Source organism: Haliotis cracherodii, unplaced genomic scaffold (assembly GCF_022045235.1).
Source record: "Haliotis cracherodii isolate W230 unplaced genomic scaffold, xgHalCrac1.p SCAF_18, whole genome shotgun sequence".
Lineage (NCBI taxonomy): Eukaryota > Metazoa > Mollusca > Gastropoda > Lepetellida > Haliotidae > Haliotis > Haliotis cracherodii.
Window position 1 is genome coordinate 23,609,543 of NW_027266273.1, and position 20,564 is coordinate 23,630,106.

At 40.3% G+C, this 20,564-nt stretch overlaps 3 long non-coding RNA genes across 3 annotated transcripts; all 3 read right to left on the minus strand.

Moving 5' to 3' along the window:
* Positions 1 to 1,190: 1,190 nt before the first annotated feature.
* On the minus strand, positions 1,191 to 7,433 carry LOC139465925 (uncharacterized). Its single transcript, XR_011653181.1, has 3 exons — positions 7,333 to 7,433; positions 4,144 to 4,298; positions 1,191 to 1,276 (listed from the first exon to the last, which is right to left on the minus strand). It is a non-coding gene; the product is annotated as an uncharacterized lncRNA (long non-coding RNA).
* A 1,514-nt stretch (positions 7,434 to 8,947) lies between these two features.
* On the minus strand, positions 8,948 to 15,620 carry LOC139465924 (uncharacterized). The gene is made up of 3 exons (XR_011653180.1): positions 15,513 to 15,620; positions 12,351 to 12,505; positions 8,948 to 9,033 (listed from the first exon to the last, which is right to left on the minus strand). It is a non-coding gene; the product is annotated as an uncharacterized lncRNA (long non-coding RNA).
* A 1,695-nt stretch (positions 15,621 to 17,315) lies between these two features.
* LOC139465923 (uncharacterized) lies at positions 17,316 to 18,800 on the minus strand. The gene is made up of 3 exons (XR_011653179.1): positions 18,720 to 18,800; positions 18,044 to 18,194; positions 17,316 to 17,403 (listed from the first exon to the last, which is right to left on the minus strand). It is a non-coding gene; the product is annotated as an uncharacterized lncRNA (long non-coding RNA).
* Positions 18,801 to 20,564: the final 1,764 nt, after the last annotated feature.

Genomic DNA, 20,564 nt, shown 5'->3' on the forward strand with positions numbered 1-20,564 from the left:
TACAACATCAATGTTTTCGAGGATTGAAATATTTCGTTCTTTTCTTTTTGCAGATGCTAATATCTCACACGACTGACTGTCCCAGACACAATCAGGTACAGATCGCCATAATATGTAGCGCTTACTCTCGGCGCTTATTCAGTTTACCGGGGTGCCGTTTTAGAAAGCAATCTCAGCGCTTAGGTGATCGTAACTCCCGTACCTTAACATAGAATTACGACAGTCGTAGCGCTAAGGATGTTTTGAACAACGGTACCCGGGTGTTCGGACTCGGTGACTTGATTGGGAGCGCGGCGGCGTACTCCGACACTGGATTGTCTGGTTGAGATTCAGTTGTGTACAGGCCGCCGTCGTGTGGCTGGAGTATTGCTGAGTGCGGCACGAGCCAACAGACAAAAAATACTTGAGTGGCGGGTGCTACCGGTACAACTGGACACGCTAACCCTTTTTGCGAACACCTGGTGTCAAATTGATTTTCAGGGATTCATTCATATTATATTCATCACTATTTTGCATTTTTCGGCAGATATTGAGACTACACATGGTGCACTACGTGTGTAACCCACCTACATTCAGTGCACTGTCCGTGTAACCCATCTGTACTTGATGCACGAGCACGTGTAACCCACCTACACTCAGTGCACTGCACATGTAACCCATCTGTATTTGATGCACTGCACGTGTTACTCATTTGTACTTGGTGCACTGTACATGTAACCCATCTGAACTTGGTGCACTGCACATGAAACCCAATCGACTTGGTGTACTTCAAGTGAAAGCTACCTACACTCACTGCACTGCACGTGTAACCCATCTGTATTTGATGTACTGCACCTGAAACCCATCTGTACCTGATGTACTGCACGTGTAACTCATCTGAACTAAGTGCACTGCACATGAAACCCATCTGAACTTGGTGCACTACAAGGGAAACCCAATTATTCGCAGTGCACTGCACGTGTCATCCATCTGTACGTGATTTACTGCACGTGTAACCAACCTACAATTGGTGCACTGCACGTGTAACACATTTGTGCTTGGTGCACTGCACGTGTCACCCATCTGTACGTGATTTACTGCATGAGTAACCAATCGACACTTGATGCACGTGCACTCTTAACCATTAAGACACTAGGTACACTGAACGTGTCGCCCTGATGAAAATTGTCACAGAAGCAAAACTACACATATTTACATCAGAGACGTTGATTTATTCTGTGTACATTCGTACATCAAATATTCACTTTGTCTGCCGGCACCATCAGAGAAAAAGTACCTGAAAATAGAGAACAGTTTATGATAACTCAAGCGCGATAGCTTGACGATACACAACTCTTGCCTGATTGTACAACGTTCTAGTCCGATGGTATGACAATACATAGTTCTAATCTGATGGTATGACGATACATAGTTCTTCTCTGATGGTGTGACGATACATAGTTCTAGTCTGATGGTGTAACGATACATAGTTCTAGTCTGATGGTGTGACGATACATAGTTCTAGCCTGATGGTGTTACGATACAAAGTTCTAGTCTGATGGTGTGACGATACATAGTTCTAGCCTGATGGTGTAACGATACATAGTTCTAGTCTGATGGTATGACGATACATAGTTCTAGCCTGATGGTGCTACGATACAAAGTCCTAGTCTGATGGTATGACAATACATAGTTCTAGTCTGATGGTATGACAATACATAGTTCTAGCCTGATGGTGTGACGATACATAGTTCTAATCTGATGGTGTGACAATACATAGTTCTAGTCTGATGGTGTGACGATACATAGTTCTAGCCTGATGGTGTGACGATACATAGTTCTAGTCTGATGGTGTGACGATACATAGTTCTAGTCTGATGGTGTGACGATACATAGTTCTAGTCTGATGGTGTGACGATACATAGTTCTAGTCTGATGGTGTGACAATACATAGTTCCAGCCTGATGGTGTGACGATACATAGTTCTAGTCTGATGGTGTGACGATACATAGTTCTAGTCTGATGGTGTGACGATACATAGTTCTAGTCTGATGGTGTGACGATACATAGTTCTAGTCTTATGGTATGTCGATGCATAGTTCTAGTCTGATGGTGTGACGATACATAGTTCTAGTCTGATGGTTTGACTGTACAACGAGAGTGTTTTGTCTGTGACCACCGTGGGAGTATTTTGTCTGAGACAGCTGTTGTGAGTGTTTTGTCTGAGACAGCTGTGTTGAGTGTTTTGTCTGAGACAGCTGTGTTGAGTGTTTTGTCTGAGACAGCTGTTGTGAGTGTTTTGTTTGAGACAGCTGTGTTGGGTGTTTTGTCTGAGACAGCTGTTGTGAGTGTTTTGTCTGAGACAGCTGTTGTGAGTGTTTTGTTTGAGACAGCTGTGTTGAGTGTTTTCTTTGAGATAGCTGTGTGGAGTTTTTTGTCTTAGACAACTGTGTGGAGTGTTTTGTCTGAGACAACTGTGTTGGGTGTTTTGTCTGAGACAGCTGTTGTGAGTGTTTTGTCTGAGACAGCTGTTGTGAGTGTTTTGTCTGCGACAACTGTGTGGAGTGTTTTTTTTGAGACAGCTGTTGTGGGTGTTTTTTTTGAGACAGCTGTTGTGAGTGTTTTGTCTGAGACAACTGTGTGGAGTGTTTTGTCTGAGACAACTGTGTGGAGTGTTTTGTCTGAGACAGCTGTTGTGAGTGTTTTGTTTGAGACAGCTGTTGTGAGTGTTTTGTCTGAGACAACTGTGTGGAGTGTTTTTTTTTAGACAGCTGTTGTCAGTGTTTTGTTTCAGACAGCTGTTGTTAACGTTGTCTTTGAGACAGCTGTGTGGAGTGTTTTGTCTGAGACAGCTGTGTTGAATGTTTTGTTTGAGACAGCTGTTGTGAGTGTTTTGTCTGAGACAGCTTTTGGGAGTGTTTTGTCTGAGAAAAGTGTGTGGAGTTGTTTCTTTGAGACAGCTGTGTGGAGTGTTTTCACTCACAACAGCCGTCTTGAGTGTTTTGTCTGAGACAGCTATTGTGAGTGTTTTGTCTGAGACAGCTGTTGTGAGTGTTTTGTCTGAGACAGCTGTTGTGAGTGTTTTGTCTGAGACAGCTGTGTTGAGTGTTTTGTCTGAGACTGCTGTTGTGAGTGATTTGTCTGAGACAGCTGTGTTGAGTGTTTTCTTTGAGACAGCTGTGTTGAGTGTTTTGTCTGAGACAGCTGTGTGGAGTGTTTTCACTCACAACAGCCGTCATGAGTGTTTTGTCTGAGACAGCTGTTGTGAGTGTTTTGCCTGAGACAGCTGTTGTGAGTGATTTGTCTGAGACAGCTGTGTTGAGTGTTTTCTTTGAGATAGCTGTGTGGAGTTTTTTGTCTGAGACAACTGTTGTGGGTGTTTTCTTTGAGACAGCTGTGTTGAGTGTTTTGTCTGAGACAACTGTTGTGAGTGTTTTGTCTGAGACAGCTGTTGTGAGTGTTTTGTCTGAGACAACTGTGTGGAGTGTTTTTTTTTAGACAGCTGTTGTCAGTGTTTTGTTTGAGACAGCTGTTGTTAACGTTGTCTTTGAGACAGCTGTGTTGAGTGTTTTGTCTGAGACAGCTGTGTTGAATGTTTTGTTTGAGACAGCTGTTGGGAGTGTTTTGTCTGAGACAGCTGTTGGGAGTGTTTTGTCTGAGAAAAGTGTGTGGAGTTGTTTCTTTGAGACAGCTGTGTTGAGTGTTTTGTCTGAGACAACTGTGTGGAGTGTTTTGTCTGAGACAGCTGTGTTGAGTGTTTTGTCTGAGACAGCTGTTGTGAGTGTTTTGCCTGAGACAGCCGTATTCATGTTAAACTGCGGCATGGTATCTCAGTGTGCTAGCACTATAAATCGGCATCAGTCTGGACTAGTACAAGCAGCCACACACACACACACGCGTGCATGCACGTCGCTATAAAAGTGCAATAATCTTGGACGCCACGTTAAACCCCATTTCACCTCACCTGAGGCAGCTGTAGTGAGTGTTTTGTCTGAGACAGCTGTGTGGAGTGTTTTGTCTGAGACAGCTGTGTTGAGTGTTTTGTCTGAGACAGCTGTTGTGAGTGTTTTGTCTGAGACAGCTGTGTGGAGTGTTTTGTCTGAGACAGTGGTAGTGAGTGTCTTGCCTGAGACAGCTGTAGTGAGAAGTCAGTCGGACACCTACCCAGGCTACCCAGCGGTCCTAGGTGCTGTCACATTGGCATTGGCCGACGAGGCCTGTGTGGACGCAGCGTGGGGTGCCACTACATCCGGCGCATTCAAGAGAGCAGATCCTGTCCTCGACACACAGAGTAATGATGCCACACCCAGTCTGGGCTTCTGAAACCGGTAGGGATCTCATTTAACATCAACGTAAGAAGGCACACAACTGATCAAACCTCCACGGATCCCAGCCCCGTCTACCTACTGTCCCTGTTGTGACAGATAATGTTTCTATTTCAATATGAAACTAATTAAATCATACGGAAACATTCGTTCGTAAACCAGAAGATCCCTTGTTCGCATGCTTTCAAAGACAAATAACTCAACTTTGACTGTTCTAGAGCATGCTCAACAATCCTGCTAAGCAAAGGACAAGTAGGTAATAAGGTCTCCTCTTTTTCAACTGAAAACGTCATACTTGATTATTTACAGAAATCTTTGAAATAGTGGTACTCAAACGTACAAATGGACTATACTTTCTTCTGGGATGATAAACGATGTAAAAGAATGGCAAAAATAATTGAAAACGGCCGATGTTATTTAAATTTGAAGAGAAAAAATCTTCAGAAAATCAACTTGGGTCAAAGATTTCCATGTTCAAATACTATAAAAAACGATTCCTAAAAGCCTCTTTAATCAACCTAGTCGAGCCGTTTCAGTCTCTTCTTGGTGTCCATGACATGCAAGTGTTAAATACAAAAATGTATAATCCTTATAACATATATATCTCTGGTAACTTTTCATGGCACTACGTCAATGCAGGAGGGGCCTGAAGTTAGCAGCGGGTTCGTTATTCGTTATTCGTTATTCGTTTTTCGAATAACGAAAAACAAGCCAGCACCGGGTTCGTTATGCAAAGGCTGTATATTAAACTACGGTAATGTTGTCTAATACACTGAAACTCATTTAATATATGACAGCAGGTTCGTCTTACATCATCATCCAAAAGCTGTTTAGTTATTCAGTACTTTTGAATAACGAAAAACAAACCAGCACCGGGTTCGTTATTCAGACTTGGTATAACAAATACATTGTATAAGATACCGTATTTCCAGTGGGTTCGTTATTAGTTTTTCGAATAACGAAAAACAAGCCAGCACCGGGTTCGTTATTCAAAGGCTGTATATTAAACAACTACAGTAGTGTGTTCAAATACCGGGTCCGTTATTTAGTTTATGTCCAACAATTCTATTAAATAGAAGATAGTCTATGGTCTATCTCCCAACAACTGTTAAGCTATTCAGTACTTTTGAATAAGGAAAACTAACCAGCACCGGGTTCGTTATTCAGTTCATGTCCAAGAAAATATATAAATAAATGGAATAAAGAATCTGCTTTTGTTTTTATTTATGAACGTATTTACAATAAAGACTTAAATTGTGGGAAAACCTTAGCAGAAGTAGCCCTGATTAAATATTGACTGTATTTAAGGTCAAATTAACAAATATAGGAAAATTTAATTGTATAATGAGTGTGGCCTCTGTCCGTAGACCCTGCCACTGTATCTTCAACCACACCACCTATATCCGTTCCCACAGAAAAAAAACGCTTCTGGCCAGTGTCCATCACCACCCACTATAGAACAGAGTCTTACAATGTATCTATGTTTTCATTATTACATGACTGGTCAGTAAATGATGATGACATATCACACAACTGCAGTAAGATGTCTTACTACTCTCCGAATGTCTGATACTATGACATTAGATTTGTTTGGGTTTGTAACTTTGATCGTTGACTACAACCTGGAATGGATCCCATGATTGTATGCATCATATAGGTGACACGTTAACCTCACGTTTGTTTGCACAGTTCTAGACAATTACTTGCATAGTGCAGTAAACTTAGATTATAGTTCAGTAGAGTTCAAGACTTCAGTAAACATAACTGTACATTGTCTGTTTAGATACATTGCTATTAAGTATTATAGCAGTCAGATAGATCAGTTTTGCATTGTGACGTATATAACTTTATAACAAATTTAACTATAGAATGAACATAACTGCAATCTTACGAACGACATTTTATAGAAAATACTGTCTGGGTAACTCACTACATTTAACTGTAATGAAAATTATCATACAAGAGTGTAAGTGGTATTATAACCCTTTCCTACAAATAAATTGAATACAGTTTGATCTATCCCCTTTTAGTTCGTTATTATTCATCCATAAACTGCCGGAAAGAATCCGACTGAATAGTGTTTTTGACAAAAGATGAGTGGTGCTGTTTAGATTCCAGTTGGTGGACAGCCCTCAGTAACTAAAAACTGCTTGAACAGAAATTAGACTACCTCACATTCGTCAATTTGTTGGATATGAACTGAAAACTAAAATGCTGCAGTTTAATTTTTCGTTATTCAAAAGTACTGAAAAGCTTAACAGCTTTTGGACGATGCAAGACGAATCTGCTGTCATATATTAAATGAGTTTCAGTGTATTTGACCACATTACTGTAGTTGTTTAATTTACTGCCTTTAAAAAACGAACCCGGTGCTGGTTTGTTTTTCGTTATTCGAAAAACGAATAACGAATAACGAATAACGAACCCACTGGAAATACGGTATCTTATATTTGTTATACCAAGTCTGAATAACGAACCCGGTACTGGTTTGTTTTTCGTTATTCAAAAGTACTGAATAACTAAACAGCTTTTGGATGATGATGTAAGACGAACCTGATGTCATATATTAAATGAGTTTCAGTGTATTTGACCACATTACCGTAGTTTAATATACAGCCTTTGCATAACGAACCCGGTGCTGGCTTGTTTTTCGTTATTCGAAAAACGAATAACGAATAACGAACCCACTGCTAACTTCAGGCCCCTACTACAGCAGCGACGTTAAAACCTATTTCCTTTCACTTCATAACAACTTCTGATTCCAAACATTTGCTCATTATTTCAATAATTCAAATCGTAAAAAGACCCTTATAACATCTTGTATGATGGATTAGCCTTTCAAATACCGTTGTTACAAGTTTGCTGTCTGTAGCCATCCCATAAGTACTACAGAATAAGGTATTCGTCATTGTTATACATTGTATCAGTACATATGAACAATGTATACAACAACTGTGCAGAAAATACATTAAACGAGCATAGATACATAATTCTCTTATTGTCTAAATAGAAGGAGACACGGACTCACCAACGGCACCAAGGACAAAGAGGGACGCCAGAGCGAGGAAAAAGATAGCCTTCATGTCGAAATCTGCAGTGCTGTGCAGATCCCACGGAGACACCTTTATATGGTTGCAGCGTGGTATCTCAGAATGTCAGCCTATCCCAGGTCGTCCAATTAACACATAAGTCTAAATTGCGTACTCTACAATTTTTAACTGTAGTATCTTAGGAAAACTTCTTTGAAGGTAACATTCACCGACATGATCTCTCGATGGAAGAGATTAGCATTTAACGATTAAAGGCCACACAAAGATGAATTATTTGTTTTAAATCCAAATCGACTTTCTACAAATTACAACATCAATGTTTTCGAGGATTGAAATATTTCGTTCTTTTCTTTTTGCAGATGCTAATATCCCACACGACTGACTGTCCCAGACACAATCATGTACAGATCGCCATGATATGTAGCGCTTACTCTCGGCGCTTATTCAGTTTACCGGGGTGCCGTTGTACAAAGCAATCTCAGCGCTTAGGTGATCGTAGCTCCTGTACCTTAACATAGAATTACGACAGTCGTAGCGCTAAGGATGTTTTGAACAACGGTACCCGGGTGTTCGGACTCGGTGACTTGATTGGGAGCGTGGCGGCGTTCTCCGACATGCACTGGATTGTCTGGTTGAGATTCAGTTGTTTACAGGCCGCCGTCGTGTGGCTGGAGTATGGCTGAGTGCGGCACGAGCCAACAGACAAAAAATACTTGAGTGGCGGGTGCTACCGGTACAACTGGACACGCTAACCCTTTTTGCGAACACCTGGTGTCAAATTGATTTTCAGGGATTCATTCATATTATATTCATCACTATTTTGCATTTTTCGGCAGATATTGAGACTACACATGGTGCACTACGTGTGTAACCCACCTACATTCAGTGCACTGTCCGTGTAACCCATCTGTACTTGATGCACGTGCACGTGTAACCCATCTACACTCAGTGCAATGCACATGTAACCCATCTGTATTTGATGCACTGCACGTGTTACTCATTTGTACTTTGTTCACTGCACGTGTAACCCATCTATAATTAGTGCACTGCACGTGTAACAAATCTGTACTTGATGCAATGCACGTGTAACTCATCTGTACTTGGTGCACTGTACATGTAACCCATCTGAACTTGGTGCACTGCACATGAAACCCAATCGACTTGGTGTACTTCAAGTGTAAGCTACCTACACTCACTGCACTGCACGTGTAACCCATCTGTATTTGATGTACTGCACCTGAAACCCGTCTGTACCTGATGTACTGCACGTGTAACTCATCTGAACTAAATGCACTGCACATGAAACCCATCTGAACTTGGTGCACTACAAGGGAAACCCAACTATTCGCAGTGCACTGCACGTGTCATCCATCTGTACGTGATTTACTGCACGTGTAACCAACCTACAACTGGTGCACTGCACGTGTAACACATTTGTGCTTGGTGCACTGCACGTGTCACCCATCTGTACGTGATTTACTGCATGAGTAACCAATCGACACTTGATGCACGTGCACTGTTAACCATTAAGACACTAGGTACACTGAACGTGTCGCCCTGATGAAAATTGTCACAGAGGCAACACTACACATATTTACATCAGAGACATGGATTTATTCTGTGTACATTCGTACATCAAATATTCACTTTGTCTGCCGGCACCATCAGAGAAAACGTACCTGAAAATAGAGAACAGTTTATGACAACTCAAGCGCGATAGCTTGACGATACACAACTCTTGCCTGATTGTACAACGTTCTAGTCTGATGGTATGACAATACATAGTTCTAGTCTGATGGTGTGACAATACATAGTTCTAGTCTGATGGTGTGACGATACATAGTTCTAGCCTGATGGTGTGACGATACATAGTTCTAGTCTGATGGTGTGACGATACATAGTTCTAGTCTGATGGTATGACAATACAAAGTTCTAGTCTGATGGTATGACGATACATAGTTCCAGCCTGATGATGTGACGATACATAGTTCTAGTCTGATGGTATGACGATACATAGTTCTAGTCTGATGGTGTGACGATACATAGTTCTAGTCTGATGGTGTGACGATACATAGTTCCAATCTGATGGTGTGACGATACATAGTTCTAACCTGATGGTGTGACGATACATAGTTCTAGTCTGATGGTGAGACGATACATAGTTCTAGTCTGATGGTATGACAATACATAGTTCTAGTCTGATGGTATGACGATACATAGTTCTAACCTGATGGTGTGACGATACATAGTTCTAATCTGATGGTGTAACGATACATAGTTCTAGTCTGATGGTGTGACGATACATAGTTCTAGTCTGATGGTGTGACGATACATAGTTCTAACCTGATGGTGTGACGATACATAGTTCTAGTCTGATGGTGTGACGATACATAGTTCTAGCTTGATGGTGTGACAATACATAGTTCTAGTCTGATGGTGTGACGATACATAGTTCTAATCTGATGGTGTGATGATACATAGTTCCAGCCTGATGGTGTGACGATACATAGTTCTAGTCTGATGGTGTAACGATACATAGTTCTTATCTGATGGTGTGACGATACATAGTTCTAGTCTGATGGTGTGACGATACATAGTTCTAGTCTGATGGAATGACGATACATAGTTCTAGTCTGATGGTGTGACAATACATAGTTCTAGTCTGATGGTGTGACGATACATATTTCTAACCTGATGGTGTGACGATACATAGTTCTAGTTTGATGGTGTGACGATACATAGTTCCAGCCTGATGGTGTGACGATACATAGTTCTAGTCTGATGATGTGACAATACATAGCTCTAGTCTGCTGGTGTGACGATACATAGTTCTAACCTGATGGTTTGACGATACATAGTTCTAGTTTGATGGTATGACGATACATAGTTCTAGCCTGATGGTGTGACGATACATAGTTCAAGTCTGATGGAATGACGATACATAGTTCTAGTCTGATGGTGTGACGATACATAGTTCTAGCCTGATGGTGTGACAATACATAGATCTAGTTTGATGGTGTGACGATACATAGTTCTAGTCTGATGGAATGACGATACATAGTTCTAGTCTGATGATGTGACAATACATAGTTCTAGTCTGATGGTGTGACGATACATAGTTCTAACCTGATGGTGTGACGATACATAGTTCTAGTTTGATGGTGTGACGATACATAGTTCCAGCCTGATGGTGTGACGATACATAGTTCTAGCCTGATGGAATGACGATACATAGTTCTAGTCTGATGATGTGACAATACATAGTTCTAGTCTGATGGTGTGACGATACATAGTTCTAACCTGATGGTGTGACGATACATAGTTCTAGTTTGATGGTGTGACGATACATAGTTCCAGCCTGATGGTGTGACGATACATAGTTCTAGTCTGATGGAATGACGATACATAGTTCTAGTCTGATGGTGTGACGATACATAGTTCTAGCCTGATGGTGTGACGATACATAGTTCTAGTCTGATGATGTGACAATACATAGTTCTAGTCTGATGGTATGACAATACATAGTTCTAGTCTGATGGTATGACGATACATAGTTCCAGCCTGATGGTGTGACGATACATAGTTCTAGTCTGATGGTATGACGATACACAGTTCTAACTTGATGGTTTGACTGTACAACGTGAGTGTTTTGTCTGTGACCACCGTGTGAGTATTTTGTCTGAGACAGCTGTTGTGAGTGTTTTGTCTGAGACAACTCTATGGAGTGTTTTCTTTGAGACAGCTGTGTTGAGTGTTTTGTCTGAGACAGCTGTTGTGAGTGTTTTGTCTGAGACAGCTGTGTGGAGTGTTTTGTCTGAGACAACTGTGTGGAGTGTTTTGTCTGAGACAGTTGTTGTGGGTGTTTTGTCTGAGACAGCTGTTGGGAGTGTTTTGTCTGAGACAAGTGTTCGGAGTTGTTTCTTTGCGAAAGCTGTTGTGAGTGTTTTCTTTGAGACAGCTGTGTGGAGTGTTTTGTCTGAGACAACTATGTAGAGTGTTTTGTCTGAGACAGCTGTTGTGAGTGTTTTGTCTGAGACAGCTGTTGTGGGTGTTTTGTCTGAGACAGCTGTTGGGAGTGTTTTGTCTGAGACAAGTGTTTGGAGTTGTTTCTTTGCGACAGCTGTTGTGAGTGTTTTCTTTGCGACAGCTGTTGTGAGTGTTTTGTCTGAGACAACTGTGTAGAGTGTTTTGTCTGAGACAGCTGTTGTGAGTGTTTTGTCTGAGACAACTATGTAGAGTGTTTTGTCTGAGACAGCTGTTGTGAGTGTTTTGTCTGAGACAGCTGTTGTGGGTGTTTTGTCTGAGACAGCTGTTGTGAGTGTTTTGTCTGAGACAACTGTTGTGAGTGTTTTGTCTGAGACAGCTGTGTGGAGTGTTTTGTCTGAGACAGCTGTTGTGAGTGTTTTGTCTGAGACAGCTGTTGGGAGTGTTTTGTCTGAGACAACTGTGTGGAGTGTTTTGTCTGAGACAGCTGTGTTGAGTGTTTTCTTTGAGACAGCTGTGTGGAGTGTTTTGTCTGAGACAGCTGTTGTGAGTGTTTTGTCTGAGACAGCTGTTGTGAATGATTTGTCTGACACAGCTGTGTTGAGTGTTTTCTTTGAGATAGCTGTGTGGAGTTTTTTGTCTGAGGCAGATGTTGTGAGTGTTTTGCCTGAGACAGCCGTATTCATGTTAAACTGCGGCATGGTATCTCAGTGTGCTAGCACTATAAATCGGCATCAGTCCGGACTTGTACAAGCAGCCACACACACACACGCGTGCATGCACGTCGCTATATAAGTGCAATAATCTTGGACGCCACGTTAAACCCCATTTCACCTCACCTGAGGCAGCTGTAGTGAGTGTTTTGTCTGAGACAGCTGTGTGGAGTGTTTTGTCTGAGACAGCTGTGTAGAGTGTTTTGTCTGAGACAACTGTGTTGAGTGTTTTGTCTGAGACAGTTGTAGTGAGTGTCTTGCCTGAGACAGCTGTAGTGAGAAGTCAGTCGGACACCTACCCAGGCTACCCAGCGGTCCTAGGTGCTGTCACATTGGCATTGGCCGATGAAGCCTGTTATGACGCAGTGTGGGGTGCCACTACATCCGGCGCATTCAAGAGAGCAGATCCTGTCCTCGACACACAGAGTAATGATGCCACACCCAGTCTGGGCTTCTGAAACCGGTAGGGAGCTCATTTAACATCAACGTAAGAAGACACACAACTGATCAAACCTCCACGGATCCCAGCCCCGTCTACCTACTGTCCCTGTTGTGACCGATGATGTTTCTATTTCAATATGAAACTAATTAAATCATACGGAAACATTCGTTCGTAAACCAGAAGATCCCTTGTTCGCATGCTTTCAAAGACAAATAACTCAACTTTGACTGTTCTGGAGCATGCTCAACAATCCTGCTAAGCAAAGGACAAGTAGGGATAAGGTCTCCTCTTTTTCAACTGAAAACGTCATATTTGATTATTTACAGAAATCTTTGAAATAGTGGTACTAAAACGTACAAATGGACTATACTTTCTTCTGGGATGATAAACGATATAAAAGAATGGCAAAAATAATTGAAAACGGCCGATGTTATTTAAATTTGAAGAGAAAAAATCTTCAGAAAATCAACTTGGGTCAAAGATTTCCATGTTCAAATACTATAAAAAAACGATTCCTAAAAGCCTCTTAAATCAACCTAGTCGAGCCGTTTCAATCTCTTCTTGGTGTCCATGACATACAAGTGTTAAAAACAAAAATGTATAATCCTTATAACATATATATCTCTGGTAACTTTTCATGGCACTACGTCAATACAGAAGGGGCCTGAAATTAGCAGCGGGTTCGTTATTCGTTATTCGTTATTTGTTTTTCGAATAACGAAAAACAAGCCAGCACCGGGTTCGTTATTCAAAGGCTGTATATTAAACTACGGTAATGTGGTCTTATACACTGAAACTCATTTAATATATGACAGCAGGTTCGTCTTACATCATCATTCAAAAGCTGTTTAGTTATTCAGTACTTTTGAATAACGAAAAACAAACCAGCACCGGGTTCGTCATTCAGACTTGGTATAACAAATACATTGTATAAGATACCGTATTTCCAGTGGGTTCGTTATTCGTTTTTCGAATAACGAAAAACAAGCCAGCACCGGGTTCGTTATTCAAAGGCTGTATATTAAACAACTACAGTAGTTTGTTCAAATACCGGGTCCGTTATTTAGTTTATGTCCAACAATTCTATTAAATAGAAGATAGTCTATGGTCAATCTCCCAACGACTGTTAAGCTATTCAGTACCGGGTTCGTTATTCAGTTAATGTCCAAGAAAATATATAAATAAATGGAATAAAGAATCTGCTTTTGTATTTATTTATGAACGTATTTACAATAAAGACTTAAATTGTGGGAAAACCTTAGCAGAAGTAGCCCTGATTAAATATTGACTGTATTTAAGGTCAAATTAACAAATATAGGAAAATTTAATTGTATAATGAGTGTGGCCTCTGTCCGTAGACCCTGCCACTGTATCTTCAACCACACCAACTATATCCGTTCCCACAGAAAAAAACCGCTTCTGGTCAGTGTCCGTCATCACCCACTATAGAACAGAGTCTTACAATGTATCTATGTTTTCATTATTACATGACTGGTCAGTAAATGGTGATGACATACCACACAACTGCAGTAAGATGTCTTACTACTCTCCGAATGTCTGATACTATGACATTAGATTTGTTTGGGTTTGTAACTTTGATCGTTGACTACAACCTGGAATGGATCCCATGATTGTATGCATCATATAGGTGACACGTTAACCTCACGTTTGTTTGCACAATTCTAGACAATTACTTGCATAGTGCAGTAAACTTAGATTATAGTTCAGTAGAGTTCAAGACTTCAGTAAACATAACTGTACATTGTCTGTTTAGATACATTGCTATTAAGTATTATAGCAGTCAGATAGATCAGTTTTGCATTGTGACGTATATAACTTTATAACAAATTTAACTATAGAATGAACATAACTGCAATCTTACGAACGACATTTTATAGAAAATACTGTCTGGGTAACTCACTACATTTAACTGTAATGAAAATTATCATACAAGAGTGTAAGTGGTATTATAACCCTTTCCTACAAATAAATTGAATACAGTTTGATCTATCCCCTTTTAGTTCGTTATTATTCATCCATAAACTGCCGGAAAGAATCCGACTGAATAGTGTTTTTGACAAAAGATGAGTGGTGCTGTTTAGATTCCAGTTGGTGGACAGCCCTCAGTAACTAAAAACTGCTTGAACAGAAATTAGACTACCTCACATTCGTCAATTTGTTGGATATGAACTGAAAACTAAAATGCTGCAGTTTAATTTTTCGTTATTCAAAAGTACTGAAAAGCTTAACAGCTTTTGGACGATGCAAGACGAATCTGCTGTCATATATTAAATGAGTTTCAGTGTATTTGACCACATTACTGTAGTTGTTTAATTTACTGCCTTTAAATAACGAACCCGGTGCTGGTTTGTTTTTCGTTATTCGAAAAACGAATAACGAATAACGAATAACGAACCCACTGGAAATACGGTATGTTATATTTGTTATACCAAGTCTGAATAACGAACCCGGTACTGGTTTGTTTTTCGTTATTCAAAAGTACTGAATAACTAAACAGCTTTTGGATGATGATGTAAGACGAACCTGCTGTCATATATTAAATGAGTTTCAGTGTATTTGACCACATTACTGTAGTTTAATATACAGCCTTTGAATAACGAACCCGGTGCTGGCTTGTTTTTCGTTATTCGAAAAACGAATAACGAATAACGAACCCACTGCTAACTTCAGGCCCCTACTACAGCAGCGACGTTAAAACCTATTTCCTTTCACTTCATAACAACTTCTGATTCCAAACATTTGCTCATTATTTCAATAATTCAAATCGTAAAAAGACCCTTATAACATCTTGTATGATGGATTAGCCTTTCAAATACCGTTGTTACAAGTTCGCTGTCTGTAGCCATCCCATAAGTACTATAGAATAAGGTATTCGTCATTGTTATACATTGTATCAGTACATATCAACAATGTATACAGCAACTGTGCAGAAAATACATTAAACGAGCATAGATACATAATTCTCTTATTGTCTAAATAGAAGGAGACACGGACTCACCAACGGCACCAAGGACAAAGAAGGACGCCAGAGCGAGGAAAAAGATAGCCTTCATGTCGAAATATGCAGTGCTGTGCAGATCCCACGGAGACACCTTTATATGGTTGCAGCGTGGTATCTCAGAATGTCAGCCTATCCCAGGTCGTCCAATTAACACATAAGTCTAAATTGCGTACTCTACAATTTTTAACTGTAGTATCTTAGGAAAACTTCTTTGAAGGTAACATTCACCGACATGATCTCTCGATGGAAGAGATTAGCATTTAACGATTAAAGGCCACACAAAGATGAATTATTTGTTTTAAATCCAAATCGACTTTCTACAAATTACAACATCAATGTTTTCGAGGATTGAAATATTTCGTTCTTTTCTTTTTGCAGATGTTAATATCCCACACGACTGACTGTCCCAGACACAATCATGTACAGATCGCCATGATATGTAGCGCTTACTCTCGGCGCTTATTCAGTTTACCGGGGTGTCCTTGTACAAAGCAATCTCAGCGCTTAGGTGATCGTAGCTCCTGTACTTTAACATAGAATTACGACAGTCGTAGCGCTAAGGATGTTTTGAACAACGGTACCCGGGTGTTCGGACTCGGTGACTTGATTGGGAGCGCGGCGGCGTTCTCCGACATGCACTGGATTGTCTGGTTGAGATTCAGTTGTTTACAGGCCGCCGTCGTGTGGCTGGAGTATTGCTGAGTGCGGCACGAGCCAACAGACAAAAAATACTTGAGTGGCGGGTGCTACCGGTACAACTGGACACGCTAACCCTTTTCGCGAAAACCTGGTGTCAAATTGATTTTCAGGGATTCATTCATATTATTTTCATCACTGTTTTGCAATTTTCTGCAGATATTGAGACTACACATGGTGCACTACATGTGTAACCCACCTACATTCAGTGCACTGTCCGTGTAACAAATCTGTACTTGATGCACGTGCACATGTAACCCATCTACACTCAGTGCACTGCACACGTAACCCATCTTTACTTGATGTACGTCCACGTGTTACCCATCTGTACTTGATGTACGTGCACGTGTTACCCACCTACACTCAGTGCACTGCACGTGTGACTTATTTGTACTTGATGTACGTGCACGTGTAACCATCTGTATTTGATGCACGTGCACGTGCAACCCATCTACAATCAGTGCATTGCAGTGTAACCCATGTGTACTTGATGCACTGCACGTGCTACTCATTTGTACTTTGTGCACTGCACGTGTAACCTGTCTACAATTAGTGCACTGCACGTGTAACAAATCTGTACTTGATGCAATGCACGTGTAACTCATCTGTACTTGGTGCACTGTACGTGTAACCCTTCTGAACTTGGTGCACTGCACATGAAAACCAATCGACTTGGTGTACTTCAAGTGAAAGCTACCTACACTCACTGCACTGCACGTGAAACCCATCTGTTCTTGATGTACTGCACCTGAAATCCATCTGTACCTGATGTACTGCACGTGTAAATTATCTGAACTAAGTGCACTGCGCATGAAACCCATCTGAACTTGGTGCACTACAAGGGAAACCCAACTATTCGCAGTGCACTGCAAGTGTCACCCATCTATACTTGATGCACTGCACGTGTAACCAACCTACAATTGGTGCACTGCACGTGTAACACAGTTGTACTTGGTGCACTGCACGTGTCACCCATCTGTACGTGATTTACTGCATGTGTAACCCATCGACACTTGATGCACGGGCACTATTAACCATTAAGACCCTAGGTGCACTGAACTTGTCGCCCTGATGAAAATTGTCACAGAAGCAACACTACACATATTTACATCAGAGACATGGATTTATTCTGTGTACATTTTCGTACATCAAATATTCACTTTGTCTGCCGGCACCATCAGAGAAAACGTACCTGAAAATAGAGAACAGTTTATGACAACTTAAGCGCGATAACTTGACGATACACAACTCTTGCCTGATGATACAACGTTCTAGTCTGATGGTATGACAATACATAGTTCTAGTCTGATGGTGTGACGATACATAGTTCTAGTCTGATGGTGTGACGATACATAGTTCTAGTCTGATGGTGTGACGATACATAGTTCCAGTCTGATGGTGTGACGATACATACTTCTAGCCTGATGGTGTGACGATACATTGTTATAGCCTGATGGTATGACGATACATAGTTCTAGTCTGATGGTGTGAAGACACAGTTCTAGTCTGATGGTGTGACGATACACATAATGTTTTGTCTGAGACAGCTGTAGAGAGTGTTTTGTCTGAGACAGCTGTAGGAAGTGTTTTGTCTGACACACCTGTGTCGAGTGTTTTGTCTGAGACAGGTGTAGGGGGTGTTTTGTCTGAGACAGGTGTAGGGGGTGTTTTGTCTGAGACAGGTGTAGAGAGTGTTTTGTCTGAGACAGGTGTAGAGGGTGTTTTGTCTGAGACAGGTGTAGGGGGTGTTTTGTCTGAGACAGGTGTAGGGGGTGTTTTGTCTGAGACAGGTGTAGGGGGTGTTTTATCTGAGAAGTCAGTCGGACACCTACCCAGGCTAGAGGCCCTAGCTGCTGTTACACTCGCAATGGCCGAGGAAGCCGGTGTGTGCGCAGTGTGGTGTGCCATTACATCCGGGACACTCAAGAGAGCAGATCCTGTCCTCGACACACACTGTGATGGGGCCACACCCAGTCTGGGCTTCTGAAACCGATAACAGTCATGTAGAATGCTCATATAACACCAACGTAAGGAGGCACACAACTGATCAAAACTCCACCTGTCCCAGCTCAGTCAACTGTACCTGTTGTGGCCGATAATGTTTTCTATTTCAATATGCAACAAACTAAAGCATACGGAAACATTCGTTCGTAAACCATAAGATCCCTTGTTCGCATGCTTTCAAAGACAAATAATTCAACTTTGACTGTTCTGGAGCATGCTCAACAATCCTGGTAAGCAAAGGACAAGTTGGGATAAGGTCTCCTCTTTTTCAACTGAATACATCATGCTTGATTATTTACAGAAAACTTTGGTATTAAAACGTGCAAATGGACTACACTTTCTTTTCGGATGATGAACGATATAAAACAATGGCTCAAATAATTGAAAACGGATGTTATTTAAATTTAAAGAGACAATGTCCTAAGAAAATCAACTTGGGTCGAAGATTTCAATAAATACATAAATATCTTATTGTTGTGTAAATAGAAGGAGACACGGACTCACCAACGGCACCAAGGACAAAGAGGGACGCCAGAGCGAGGAAAAAGATAGCCTTCATGTTGAATCTGTAATGCTGTGACCCCGCGGAGACACCTTTTATAGGGCTGTAGCGTACGAAAGCCTGATGGTGCCACCCTGGCTGCATTAAAAAAAAAAAATCGAAATTGTGGTTATTTCAATTATTTTCTTCAAATTCGAGTTCTTTCTCTTGTCTTCGTGTTTTTTCTCGTTACTGCGATTATATTCTCGTTATTGAATTATTTTCTCGAAATAACGAATTTTTTCTTGTTCTTTCAAGTTCATATCAAAACCTCGAATTTCGATTTTCTTCTCGTAATATCGATTATTTTTTTTGTGATATTGATTATTTTCTCGTTGCTTTGAGGGTTTTTTTTATCGTTACTTTGATATTATTTTCTCGTAGGTTTAATTATTTTCTCGTGCTTTAAAGTTCACTTCAAAAACTCGAAATTTCGATTTTTTATCTCGTCATTTCATTATGTTTTCGAAATAACATTTTTTATTCTCGTTACTTCGATTGTTTTCTCGTTATTACAAGTTATTTCAAAAGATCAAAATTTCGACTTTTTGTCTTGTTACTTCGGTTATTATCTCGAAATTATTATTTTCTCCCTCGTTACTTTGACTATTTTCTCGTCATTTCGAAATTTCGAGTTCTTTCTCTTTACTTTACTCACAGTTCTTTCTCGCTATTTCGATTGTTTTCTCGTGATTGAATTATTTTCTCGTTGCTTTGAGTTCTTTTTATTGTGATTTCGATTATTTTTTCTTGCTTTCAAATTTATTGCAAAAACTCTCAATTTTTCACTTCTATTATTTTCTCGAAATTGTATTTTTTCTGGTATCTTTGATTTTTTTCTCGTTATTTCAATTATTTTTCGAGTTGAGAAAAAAATTGAGTAAAAGCGAGTAATGAGAAAATACTTTAAATGTTTAGAAAATAATTGAAATAGCAAGAAAAAATCGAGATAACGAGAAAATAATCGAAGCAGTGACAAAATAATTGAAATTTCGAGTTTTTGAAATATACTTGAAATAACGAGAAAATAATCGAAATTACGAAAATATAATCGCAGTAACGAGATATATACAAAGTGGCACCATTAAGTTTTCGTAGTGTCGTGTTATCTCAGGAAGTCAGCCGATCCCTGCACCTCCAATTAGCTCCACATGTTCAACTGACCTTAGAATATCCTTGGATAAGAGTTGGAAGGTAACATTCAACTGAAATTATCTCTCGATGGAAGGGATAAGCTTTAAAAGGTCACTCAAACATGAATTATTTGTTTTAATTCTAGGTCTGCTTGCAACAAATTACATCAATGTTTTTGAAGATTGAAATATTTCGTTCTTTTCTTTTTGCAGATGCTAATATCCCACACGACTTCCTGTCCCAAACACAGTTATATATTGGTCGCCGTGATAGGAAGCGCGTACAGGCGTTTTCTTTAATTTGTCGGGACTTGGTTGATAGCGTGGCGTCCGATGGTGTCGGCCATTGCTCATTTTAGCAATCACTGGATTGTTTGACTCAATGGTTTACAGGCCGCCGTCATGTGGCTGGAGCATTGCGCAGTGCGGCACTTGGCAACAAAAAAACACTTTAGTGTTGACCATCACGTAAAACAACAAACAATTATTTTTTTCATAAACTTTATCACAATAATAATATTTAAAAATAAGGTTTTATTTCTTTTGTCGAGCCTTAGAAACCTGCGGGGGAAAAGAAAGTATACCGATTTTGTTTCTTATGTAATTGTTAAATTGGATTATGTCTATATACCCATCACGCATTCCTGCAATAGTTTGTAAAAAGTAGTCTGTTGC